The 11664-nt window shown below is 47.5% G+C and overlaps 1 pseudogene across 1 annotated transcript; it reads left to right on the forward strand.

Moving 5' to 3' along the window:
* Nucleotides 1-248: 248 nt before the first annotated feature.
* LOC306641628 (high mobility group protein HMG-I/HMG-Y-like) lies at nt 249-685 on the forward strand (annotated as a pseudogene). The gene has a single exon. The product of its transcript is annotated as a high mobility group protein HMG-I/HMG-Y-like (transcript).
* The last annotated feature ends 10979 nt before the right edge of the window (nt 686-11664 follow it).

Below are 11664 nucleotides of genomic sequence, written 5' to 3' on the forward strand. Positions count from 1 at the left end.
CGCTGCCCCTGGGTCGCTCCTTTGTAAGCGCCGCTGAGCCGGCTGCGCTCCTCTAACTGGGACTCCAGCCGGGCTGTTCTGGCGCTGGCGCGGCTCCGGGAAGGCGTCCGCATTCGCTGGCGGCGGCGGCGGCGGCGGCGGAGCCAGGAGGGTCCTCAGCGCCCAGCACCGCCGCTCCCGCAGCGCGGAGCGCGCACCTCAGGCCGGCAGCGGAGCTCCCGCGTCCCAGCCATGGCGCGTCACCTGCGCCCTACAGAAGGAAGATGCGTGAGTCAAGCTGGAGGTCCAGCCAGCCCTGGCCTCCAAGCAGGAAAAGGACGGCACTGAGGAGCGAGGCCCGGGAAGGCCGCCAAGCAGCCTCCGAAGGAACCGAGCGAAGTGCCAACACCTAAGACCTCGGGGCGACCAAAGGGCAGCAAAACCAAGGGCGCCGCAAAGACCCGGAAAACCACCACGGCTCCAGGAAGGAAACCAAGGGGCAGACCCAAAAAACTGGAGAAGGAGGAAGAGGAGGGCATCTCTCAGGAGTCCTCCGAAGAGGAGCAGTGACCGCCCGTGCCGCCTGCTCCCTCCCAAGGAGCAGCTTTCTTCTGGGGCTGGACAGCTTCACTCCGCTCCCACCGCCCGCCCCTTCCCCCAGGCCCACCGACACGCCCCTGGCCCGCCAGCCCACCTGCGCCCTCCCTACCGCAGGCTACACAGCACACCAGCCGCTGCAGGGCCCCCGTGGTCCCAATGGGGAGCGGTTTTCCTCTAGCCTCAGTCCCCAACGACCCTTCCTACCCCCACCCCGTGCACACACTTGCCCTGGACAAGGCTAATGTCCCACTTACCGCACCCTGCGCCTGCTGCGTCCCTGCCCGCTTGGTGGGGATATTGCTGTCGGGGCTCTTGGTTTGGGGCCCCCTTTCTCTGCTCCACTGTTCCTTCTGGCTTCTTATAGAGGGCCTGGGAGGGCTCCCCTGGCCTTAAGAGGTCCAAACCCCATCTTATTCTGACATGCCCCACTGCTGGACCTGCACTAGCAGGTGTCTCCAATGGGGAAGGGGTGCTTCGCCCCAGCCAAACTTATCAGGTGGAGCTCACACCCTCTTCTCTTCCCCACCTGAGTCCTACACTAGGTTGGACAACCCCTTTGGGGGTACAGGAGGGAGGGCAGGAGTTGGAGCCCCTGTTCCCTATTCGCAAGCCCTACCACCTTGCCCTCACCCTGGGATCTGAGCATCTAGTGCAGGGGTAGAAATGAAGTCACCTGTTGCCCAGGTTTCCTGTGGCAGCCACCTAAGGCAGGCCAGGGGGGCTACCTGCCACCCTTAGCTTCCATTCTCTGCTGTTTATCTTGCTCTGATGGGGCACTATTAACAAGGAGCTAGCCCTGCTCACTCTGCCTCTCCCGCTCCGCCCCGACCCCCGTGGTTCTGGTTCCATCTTTTCCTCTGTTCACAGACTACCTCTGGACAGTTGTGTTGGTTTTTGTTCAATGTTTCATTCTTAGACGTCAGTCATTGCTCCTGCTACCAGCGCCAGACGTTCATCCTCATGCCTCCCCCGTTCTGCCCACATTCCACTCCCCAAAGTGTTCCTCACAGGGATGGGGGACTGGGGTGCAGCAGGCTGGGTTACCTACTACCCCAGTCCCAGGGAAAGTGGGGTCCTGCCCCTAGGATGCTGCAGCAGAGTGAGGAGGGGGTCCATGTTGACCATGAAGGGTGTAGGGGCCACTTTCTCCCCTTGTTCTGTCAGGGAGGGGTTGGCCATTATTTGTCCCAGCCCGGGGCTACCCCTCTGGTTTCCTATTTACACTTACTTGAATAAAAAAAAAAAAAAATCCTTTTCTGGAAAGCAAGCAAACAAACAAAACTTAGACTTCAGCTACCTGCACCAAAGGGCACCACAATAGCACAGGATCTGATCAGTGCGTTCAGGGAAAAGATTAGAGAGCAGAGAAATAGATGAATAGTGAAAACCAACATGGTGGTGGCATTTCCAGTCAGAGAAGGGATGACTTATCACTCACAGTGGGACAGCTGGTTATCCAGCTCTACGAAAAACAAAATTAAGATTGGGTAGCCAATTTCATATATGTTGTATTCTGAGAGATTGTTAGTATATGAATTATTAATATATGAACAGATAGAAACTACTTACAAAAAAGACTGTGCACTAAAAATCAAGAGCAAACATTTTACTAAATGAAAAAATGCTGAAGTTATTCTGTTGTCTTCACGAATGACCAACACTGCTTTGAGGGACTTAATACAGTAAGACAGGGAAATGAAATATTGGAATAAACATTGAAAAGAAGATAAAACTATATTCCAAAAATAAAGGAGACTCTACCTTTACCATAAACAAAAACAAATTCTGAATTCATTAAAGATTTTCATGTCAAAATAAAATTAGAAAAGAATGTAAGGGCATATTTATATAATTTGTTGGGGGAGGGGAATGTCCTAAAACAAGTAGCAATCCCATAAGTCATCCAGAAAGGGTAGCTATATATTGACTACATGAAAACTAACCATTTTATAGAGAAGAAAAATCCATGAGTAAAATCAAAGAGCAAATAATAGACTAGGAAATATATCTTCAGTAGGTAATACATAAATGGTTGATATCTCTTAAACCATTGAAAGAATAGCTATACATTAAGTGTAGTTTTAAAGACAGTAAAATGTAGAAGAAATGGAGTAAAAGAATAGGAATTGCCAATTGCAGAACAGGCAATCCAATCTCTTAATAAATGTATGAAAAGAGGCCAATCTCACCAGCTGCCAGAGTAGACAGAATAAACAAATGTGGTCATATTTCCAATTAAGGTTTTAGGGATGACTAACTTGTTCCAGTTGCCTAGGACTCCAAGTTTTGAAACCTGTCAGTCCTGGACAAACTGGGATGGTCGCTTTTGAGGGAAGGAGGGGAAACCTGGATAGGGAATTTGAACTTTGAATGGATCAAAAATTAACCCCATAGATTGTGTTGACCTCCAAATACTTTTAAATAGAGCCTGAGTTCCCTTTAATTAACAGTTTTGTTTCTCACCATTAAGAGATTAAGGACTCCCGAGTAAGGCAGTAACAATTACAGGCAGTAAAGAAAATTATGTGAAATGGCCGGAATATTTGTTCACAAAGGTGGTCAAAGGCTTGTGTAGGGCTGACACCAGCTCTGCATGGCTTGCCAAGTGGTTTGCCTGGTTGTGGGGCTGAGCCTGTCTGGACAAAGGGGGAACTTTTCTTTTGCACCAACGTGCTGCATGGGCTTGGCACTGACTGTCCTGTGATCTGTAGGAAGCACTGGAGGATCAAGCCCAGGTACCCAACATCATGGCAGTCAGAGGACATGCCCCTGTGTGGTCCAAGGTAACGTTTTCGAGCAGTGCCTGCCAGGTGGGGCTGGTGGTTGGTGGGGCTTAAAGGCATCTGTAGGGCTGTCGTTTGGATTTTTGCCCTTCCATGGACCTTTATTGAGGGAGACCAAGCCCCTCTTGATTACCCAACTGGCTGTGCCACTTGCTTCTGCCCTCTCAGCCATGCTGGCTCTGGTTCTCCATGTAGTCAGCTCCACAGAAGCCCTTTCGCTTCCTGTTTCAGTAGCTCTTCTTCCCCAACACCAGGCCTCTGGAATCCCTCTTGCAGAAGCTCTGAGTCTGCCCTGACTCGCAAGGGGGGCATTTAACTCTCTACCCAAGGACTCTGGGGCAGAGCATCAGGTCTCAGAGCTTCCTAAGATGGCCACCCCAAAATTCCATCCCACAAGCTCTTCTTACAATTTGTTGTTGGTGTTCCTCCCACTGAGAGCGGAGGGCTAGGTTCCCTGTCTGTCCTTGAATTTGGGAGGGTTTTCATCTTTGGAAAAAGTGACATTACCTGAGACTCATCCTAAAAGGCAATATAGCTTTTGTGTAGTTGGGGTGTGTGTGGGGGGGCTACCTGCTCTTGGAACATGGATGCCATTCTGTGAAGAAGTCCAGGATATGTGGAGAGGCCACAGGTAGATCTTCTGTCTGAGGCCCCAGGCAAAGTCTCTGCTGAACACCAATGATTACAGAAGACTTAGAGATGGCTCCTGCCTTGTTATGCCCTGTGAGGACCACTTAGCTGAGCTCAGTCGATCCTCAGAACAGTGAGAGATGATAATAAAAATATTGTTAGTGTTTTAAGTCACCGACGTTTGGAGTGACTGGTTAAAGAGCAGTAGGTGAGCAGTGACACAATTGTGGCATCTAGGCACTGAGGTTAAACTCCTGTTATAAGCTTCTGTGATACTAAATCTACCCCATTGCTTTCCTGGAAATCAACCATTTGTTCACCTTGTGTTGGTTGAGCGCCTACCTCATGCCAGGCTCTGTCCTCAGCACTGGGGACCTGGGGCATGAGCAAAGAGATTTGGTGTCTGCTTTTAACAAACTTGATCTGTTTCAAGGAGACACTCATCCTCCTTCCTGGGTGGGGCAAGAGGTACCTGGTTCTACCTGGCATCTTCCTTCATTTTCCCTCATCCAGTTTGTTCCCAGCAGCGTCCTATTTCCTGTCACTTGAGTGACTGAGTTCTGGATGCTATTATTGGCTTCCTGGGAGAACCAAAGAAGGGGCTCTTGAGGGATAAGATCAGATAAATGGGCTTAAACAAAAGTGGTACAAATCTATGCCAAACTAAGAGGCCTCTGGAAACAGACCTCAGGCAGTTGGGTGGGGGGCAGTTGGGTGGGTCTGTGCTGGCAATTGACATTAGTGGGGGACCCTCAGCATGGTGCAGTTCATGTGGCCTTTTGTCCTTCCTCCAGAGAAGCTCCTGTTAGGAGATGAGTCTGAGTCATATTTCAGTGCTATTAAAAATACAGTAGTAGTTGTGGGCAGTGGTGCATGTCTATATCCCAGCTACTCTGGAGGTGGAGACTGGAGAATTGCAAGTTCAAAGCTATATATTGCAGTACCTGAGAGCCACACTCTCTGAGGTTGGCTCAAAGATCTGTGTCTTAATTCACTTTGTGCTGCTATAAGATATCTGAGCTGGATAATTCATAATGAATAGAAATTTGTTTCTCACAGTTCTGACATCTGGGAAGTCTAAGATCAAGTCACTGGCAGATTTGGTGTCTGGTGACGCTCTGTCTCTACCTCTAAGATGGCCCCTTGAACACTGCTCCTTCCTGAGGGGAGGAGAATTGTCCTCACATGGAAGAAAGCAGAAAGGCAAAAGAGCTGAACTCCTTTCATGGAGTCCTGCTCTAAGGGCACCTAATTCCATTCATGACTTAATCTTCCCCTGAAGGCCACACTTCCCCAACAATGTTATGGAGGGGATTAAGTTTCTACATAAATTTTTTAAAAAATTGTGTTTTTTTTTTTTTATTTTTACAGACTGCATTTGATTCATTATACACAAATGGGGTACAACTTTTCCTTTCTGTGGTTGTGCACGATGTAGATTCACACCATGGGTCTAATCACACATTTACTTAGGGGAATGATGTCTGTCTCATTCCACTACCTTACATGAATTTTTGAGGAGACAACTTTTCAAAAAAATTCAAACCAGCCATCTAAGATATAAAAGGAAACTTCCTCCTCTGGTGCAGAGACTTCTGGGCACTCACGGAGCAGGTGGTAGGCTGCTCTGAGGAATCCGAGGAAGAAAGTGGTGACTTCAGAGACTTAGGGTGGTAGGAGGCTGACAGGGCCCTAGGTTCCCTGATGGAGCTTGTAACCTAGGGTCTCATGGGGGTCTGGAGGAATGGGTCAGTTAGGGCTGCCACAGCAAAGTATCACAAAGTATTACTTAACAACAGCAATGTATTGTTTCAGAGCTCTGGAGGCTGGAAGTCCAAGATTAAGGAGTCAGCAAGGTTGGTTCCTTCCCAGGGCTGGGAGGGAGAATCTGATCATGCCCATCTCCCCTAGCTTCTGGCGGTGATTGTTGGTATCTTTTGCATTCCTTGGCTTGTAGAAGCATCATCTTGATCTCTGCCTTCATGTTCAGAGGGGGTTCTCCCTGTGGGCCTGTCTGGGCTCCCAAGTTCCCCTCTTTCTGAGGACAGAAGACATAGTGGACAGGGCCCACCATAATGACCTCATCTTAATTCTCTTCTCTCTGTAAAGACTCTGTCTCCAAATAAGTTCACTTTCTGAGGTGCTGGGGTTAGGATTAAACAAATGAACTTGGGAGGGACATAATTTACCCCATAATAGGGAGAATAATACAAATCGGGCATCTCACTCTATTCTTTAGTTTTTTTAATCAAGTAATCTGCTTAATAACCTTGGGAGACAAGTACTCATTTTTTTCTAAATCCTTATTATAAATTATTTGAACAGCAAAACTGAAAGAATTTTACAATGAACACCACAAATTCTCAGCACTTAGGTTCTACCACTGACATTTTATAACATTTACTTCATCTCCTAATCATTCATCTATTTAGTCATCCCTCAACCAATTCATGAATTATCTTATTTTCATGTATTTCATAGTATTTTATGAGTTTCAGAGTAAATTACAAAAATCAGTATGCTTCCCCCTAAATTGAACATGTAATAATTAACTAGAGTTCAACATTTTAACAGATTTTTCTTCAAAGGTGAAATGTACCCACAGTGAAATGCCCAAGTCTTAAGTACATATTTATTAAGGTTTGAAGAATGCAAATAACTATGTAACCCAAATCCCTGTCTGGAAAATTCCCTCAGGCACTTTCTCAGTCAGTTCCTGCCCCCACTTTCCAGAGGCAACCACTGTTCTTATTTTTCCACCATAGGTTAATTTTGACTGTTTAAGAAATTCATAAAATTGAGTCATACAGAATACATGCATTTAAGACTTATTCCAATGAACATATTGTCTACAAGATTCATCCATGTTGAAGGAATGCTATTGCCTGTATCAGGACTTCATTCCTTCTTAATTCTGCCCTTGGTGAATAGTATAGAGTCCCTCAGATTCAAGGGGACTAGTACCAGGACCCCCACAGATACCAAAGTCTGTCAGTGCTCAAGAGTCTCATATAAAATCCTGCAGCAGTTGCATGTAACCAATGTACTTTAGACCATCTCTAGATTACTGGTAATACTTAATGCAATGTAAATGCTACATAAATAGTTTTTATATTGTATAGTTTCGGGAATAATGACAAGGAAAAAAAACTGTACTTGTTCAGTACAAATGCCAATATTTTGTTCCAAATATTTTGGGTCCATGATTGAATTCATGAGTGCAAAAACTGCATATTTATGGATGGCCAACTGTGTCTCACTGTATGGACATACCACACTTCTCTTGAAGAGCTCTTGGGTTGCTTCCAGCATTTGGCTATTAAGACTAATAATGTATTTGCCTCTGTATTTTACTGATGAGGAAAGCCATGCTCATAAGTGATTTGTTGAAGGTCACATAGCTAGTGAAGGGCAGAACCAAAATTCAAATTCAGCCACATCTGCCTGAATGCTCCCTGTCCACCATGAGGCAAACAGCTTCCTCTGCCATGTGTTCTGCCAAGATACACTGTGCTGCCACAGGCCCAGAGTGACAAGGCCAATCAATCATGAACTGAAACCTCTGAAACCATGAATCAAAATAAACCTTTCTTCCTTATGGTTGCTTTATCTCAAGTATTTTGTCACAGTGACAGAAAACTAACACGAGAGAAGATTTTATAGTTCACTTCACAACCTGTGGGTCTGGATGACCCTGCAAGGGAAATATTCATGTCTTCCCAAGCCTTCCTCTCTAGTTGGTGAGAAAAGAGGTGAGAAGAGGATCTTCCTGGGAAGACATGTATATGCCCTCACCCTACACCAGTCTTTGTAGGATAGTAGGGGATTCAGCCACATTTCCATGTCCCTCTCTTACACCCTTCACTATGTGCTCCTGGGTACCACACCTAATGCCCCATCCTTTTATGTCTTTCAGAGGGGGTCTCAATCACATAGGCTCTGGAGTTCTTAGACTTCTGAGTGTGGGTATCATACTCAAGGAGATGTAGAAAGATAACCCTTTTGCAGAGGACCAATGATGATCCCCAAACACTCTCTCACAAATGTCTTCATATTTGCATTGCATTCTTAGAAGCACAAAATGCAATGAATTCTTAGAAGCTCATTCACTCATAGAGCACCATGAATATAGGTGTGTTGGAAGCAGATCAGGCCTTGCCATCTGGCAACTTCTAGTCCAGAGGGAGAGGACATGAGACAGGTCAAGACCTCAGACACGGGAGTAGAGCTTCCAGGGAAGAACACAGGAAGGATGCTTACTTAGTGATGCTTACATTGAAATTTAAAGATTAAATAGAATTAATTATCCTGCCAATGGAGAAAATGGAGCAAGAGTGTCCTAGTCAGAGGGACAACATGTGTAATGCACAGGGGTCCCAAGGGCAGAGATTATTTGAAGACTCAAGAGATGTGGAGTATGGGCAGATTGTGGAATATGAGAAAGGGAGATGAGGGCAGGCCTGTCTGGAAAGAGCCCTGCTGATGGAAGAAGATGGCCATATTCCTTCTGAGGGCGAGAGAAGGTCCTGGGGCAGGAACTGAAGGACTGTTTCTGTAACTGGTTGGGAGGTTCCATTAAGTGAGGGGAAACAGCCACAGCTGGCTGGCATTCAGTTGGTCTAGCAGCTTAGACTCCCAGCAGGACCTGGCAGGTACCGGTCCAACCTGGCTGGCTCCTGGTGCTGGCTTGCTCCCCTGGCCAGCCTGTTGGAGGAATAGAGGCTGTTTGAATTGTTTCCTCATCCAAGGACCTCTGAGCCCAGAGCCAGGCCTGACCTCAGAGCCCGTAATGCAGAAACAAGTAGAACTCTAAGGGATTCTGACTTCACTGACATCTGATGGCTTTGAGGGGGGTTGCAGAAGCAGTGTCCCCATGACCCAGCATGACACAGTGTTCCCTCCCTGGAACACAATGTTCCTTTAGGCTTTTGATTATGACTGAAGGCTGATGGGGACACTAGATCATGGTGACTGTGCTAGGGCCACTCCCTAGCCCTCCCTCTCCCCTACCCCACACCCACACCCCTGTTCATCCCAGAAGGTGAGCTTGGCTAAAGTGCTTGGAGGGCAAGTCACTCCTCTTCCATAAGCAGCAAATGATCCTTTCATGGGATATGCAGATGGGGTCATAAAGAGCGGAGTGCTGGGGCCAGGGGATCCCAGGGTTCAGCTCGCTACTCCAGTAACTCTCAAATACCACTCTGTCACCATGCTCACATGACGAAACACGCTGTTTCTTACTGATATTTTTCTCTACATATATTCACTTAGAATTAAATACTCTGACTTTAAAAAAATCATTTTATTATTCTATAATGAAAAAAATTCATCTTTTACAATGGAAGGTAAAAATAAATAACTAATTTTTAGAATAAGGTTGTTTGAATACCACATAACATCATCCCATGTTCCACCAGAGGGTAGATGTACCCAGCTTTGGATCCAAGAGCATTTGGCTGAAGCTCTGGCATGGCCAGAAGGCAGGACCCCAGGTTCTCATCATGCAGTTGACCTAAAGATACAGGTGTCCAGAGCTGTGGGGCAGGGTGGGGGCCCTAAAGAGGAAGTGGTTGGGTGGCAGGTAGGGCTGCTCAGAAAAGGCCTCCTGGATACCGAGGACAGTGGAGGTGATGCAGGAGCTGAGGCAGGAGCTGGTGGGCCCAGTGCTAGCAAGGGGCTGGAGGACATCTGGAGAGACCAGTACAACAGCTTGGGATGTTGCTGTGAGTCCTGGGGTCTTCCCTTTATCTCAGGGAATGAAAAGTTTCAGAAGGGTTCAGCTTTTGGAAAGATTATTTTGAGGAGAGATTGGGAATAGAGGGAGGAGGTCACCCTGGTACAGATCCAAATGATGTGCAAGAGGGGAGTGGACAGGCCCAAGGCCTGCACAGTGAGTAAGTGGCTGCAGAGGGACTCAGCTGAGTTTTCTGACTCATACCCTAGCTCTAGGGTTATAAGAGGCCAGTCAGGGTATCAGGGATGGGGAAGGAAAGGCGGCAGGGAAGCCCTGATCCAGGCAGTGCCTGTGGAACAATTTACTTTGTAGTGTCAGAAAGTTCACAAGGTTGACCTCATCCTCCCCACACAATGGCAGTCTTTGGTTCTTCCTCTGTGGCCATCGACACTATGGGCTGCTCCCATTCCTGCCAGGTGCCTGTCCCTCCCCACTTTCCCAGCATTGGTTTGATGCTCAGGGCTCAGTACAGGCTGTCTGCTCTTCTCCCTCTCCTCACACTCTCTGGATCATCTTGTCTTCACCTGGCTGACCTTTGCATGCTTGGGACAAAATCTAAGGGCTAAAATGGCTCCATGTCTGTGAGCAGCAAATAAACCATGCAGATGAAGATGATGCCAATGTTCATGTCCACCCCAGTCTTGCTGCTGTGTTTCAGACCCACCACCTCATCTGTGGGTCCACTTCCAAGTCCTACAGGTCCTTCACACTCCATGTGCAGCACTGTCTCCTCATCTGCCACCTAAGACCTGCTTCTCCCAAGTGTGGTGATGGATGCCCATCACTCTCCTGCTGAAGCTGTGCACTAGGAAAAACTCTAGATCTGTCCCTCCTGCTCCCCAAGTGCATCAGTGGATCATCCTTCTGCTTCAGCCCCTCCCTCACCCACCTGCTTCAGGCCACATGCCTCTGATCACACCTTTTCTCTAGTTCCCCTTCTTCAGTTTTGCTTCACATCCACTGCAGCTAGATAGATTACCATATACACATAGCTGCTTGCTAAAACTCTCTATGGCTCTCTACTGTCCTGGAGAAGACTTGAGGTTCCTGTTTGAGACAAGTGGCTCCCCTATCCTGGTACTTGTCTTATGACTGCATTTGTCCCAGGCTTGTCTTTTCCTCCTGACCCTCAGTGTTCCAAGGCCTGTCTGGGTCACTCTTGTTCAACCTGAATCCCCTAGGTCTTGCACAATGCCTGGTGCAAAGGTGAGCACTCTATAAATATTGTCAAGTACATAGATGACCTGGGAGGGCTAGTCAGAGATAATTCAATCCTTGACATCATTGCCCATGCTCCTGAGCCATGTGTGTCTTGTGTTCCTTTTTTCTAGAATTCTGGGGGACCCAGCCTGAGCACCAGCCTTTTGAGGAAAGAAGTATAGCCCAAGACTTACCAATTTACAGGAGCTTTAAAAAATTACTGTTTACAGCCATTTAATGCTGACAAATAAGGGTCTGAAGTCAGAAAAATGTGAATTGAATTCAAAAGCAACAGCACAACACTGATCTAGTCTCTGGACCTCCAGTGACATCAGTGGACCCTTGCATTTGGGACTGTTGAAGAGGCTGCAGTGCATGGAGAGTCAGCCTGGGGTAACTTCTTCCTCTCACTTTCTCTCCCTTGGCCCTCTGCAGATGTGGTACTCTGTTCAGACCTTTAAAACACTGCAAATGCCTGCTTTAAAAGGAAGAAGCTGGTTGATAACAACTCCAGCCCTTCTTGCTGACTGACATCCATGTGGGATGCAGCCCCTCCCTTCTGCCCACCCCTGGCCTCTACCTTGGACCACAGAAGGACACAGTGTGCGTGCGAGCACTGGGGCTGGCCTGACCTTGCGCCTGGCCTCCCAGGTTTAACCAGGATGGGTGGAGGTGTTGCTCAGCTGATATGTGACACTTTAACCAGGTTCATTTCTCCCATTTCTTCATCATCATCCT

Source organism: Sciurus vulgaris, assembly GCF_902686455.1.
Source record: "Sciurus vulgaris genome assembly, chromosome: 12".
Classification (NCBI taxonomy): domain Eukaryota; kingdom Metazoa; phylum Chordata; class Mammalia; order Rodentia; family Sciuridae; genus Sciurus; species Sciurus vulgaris.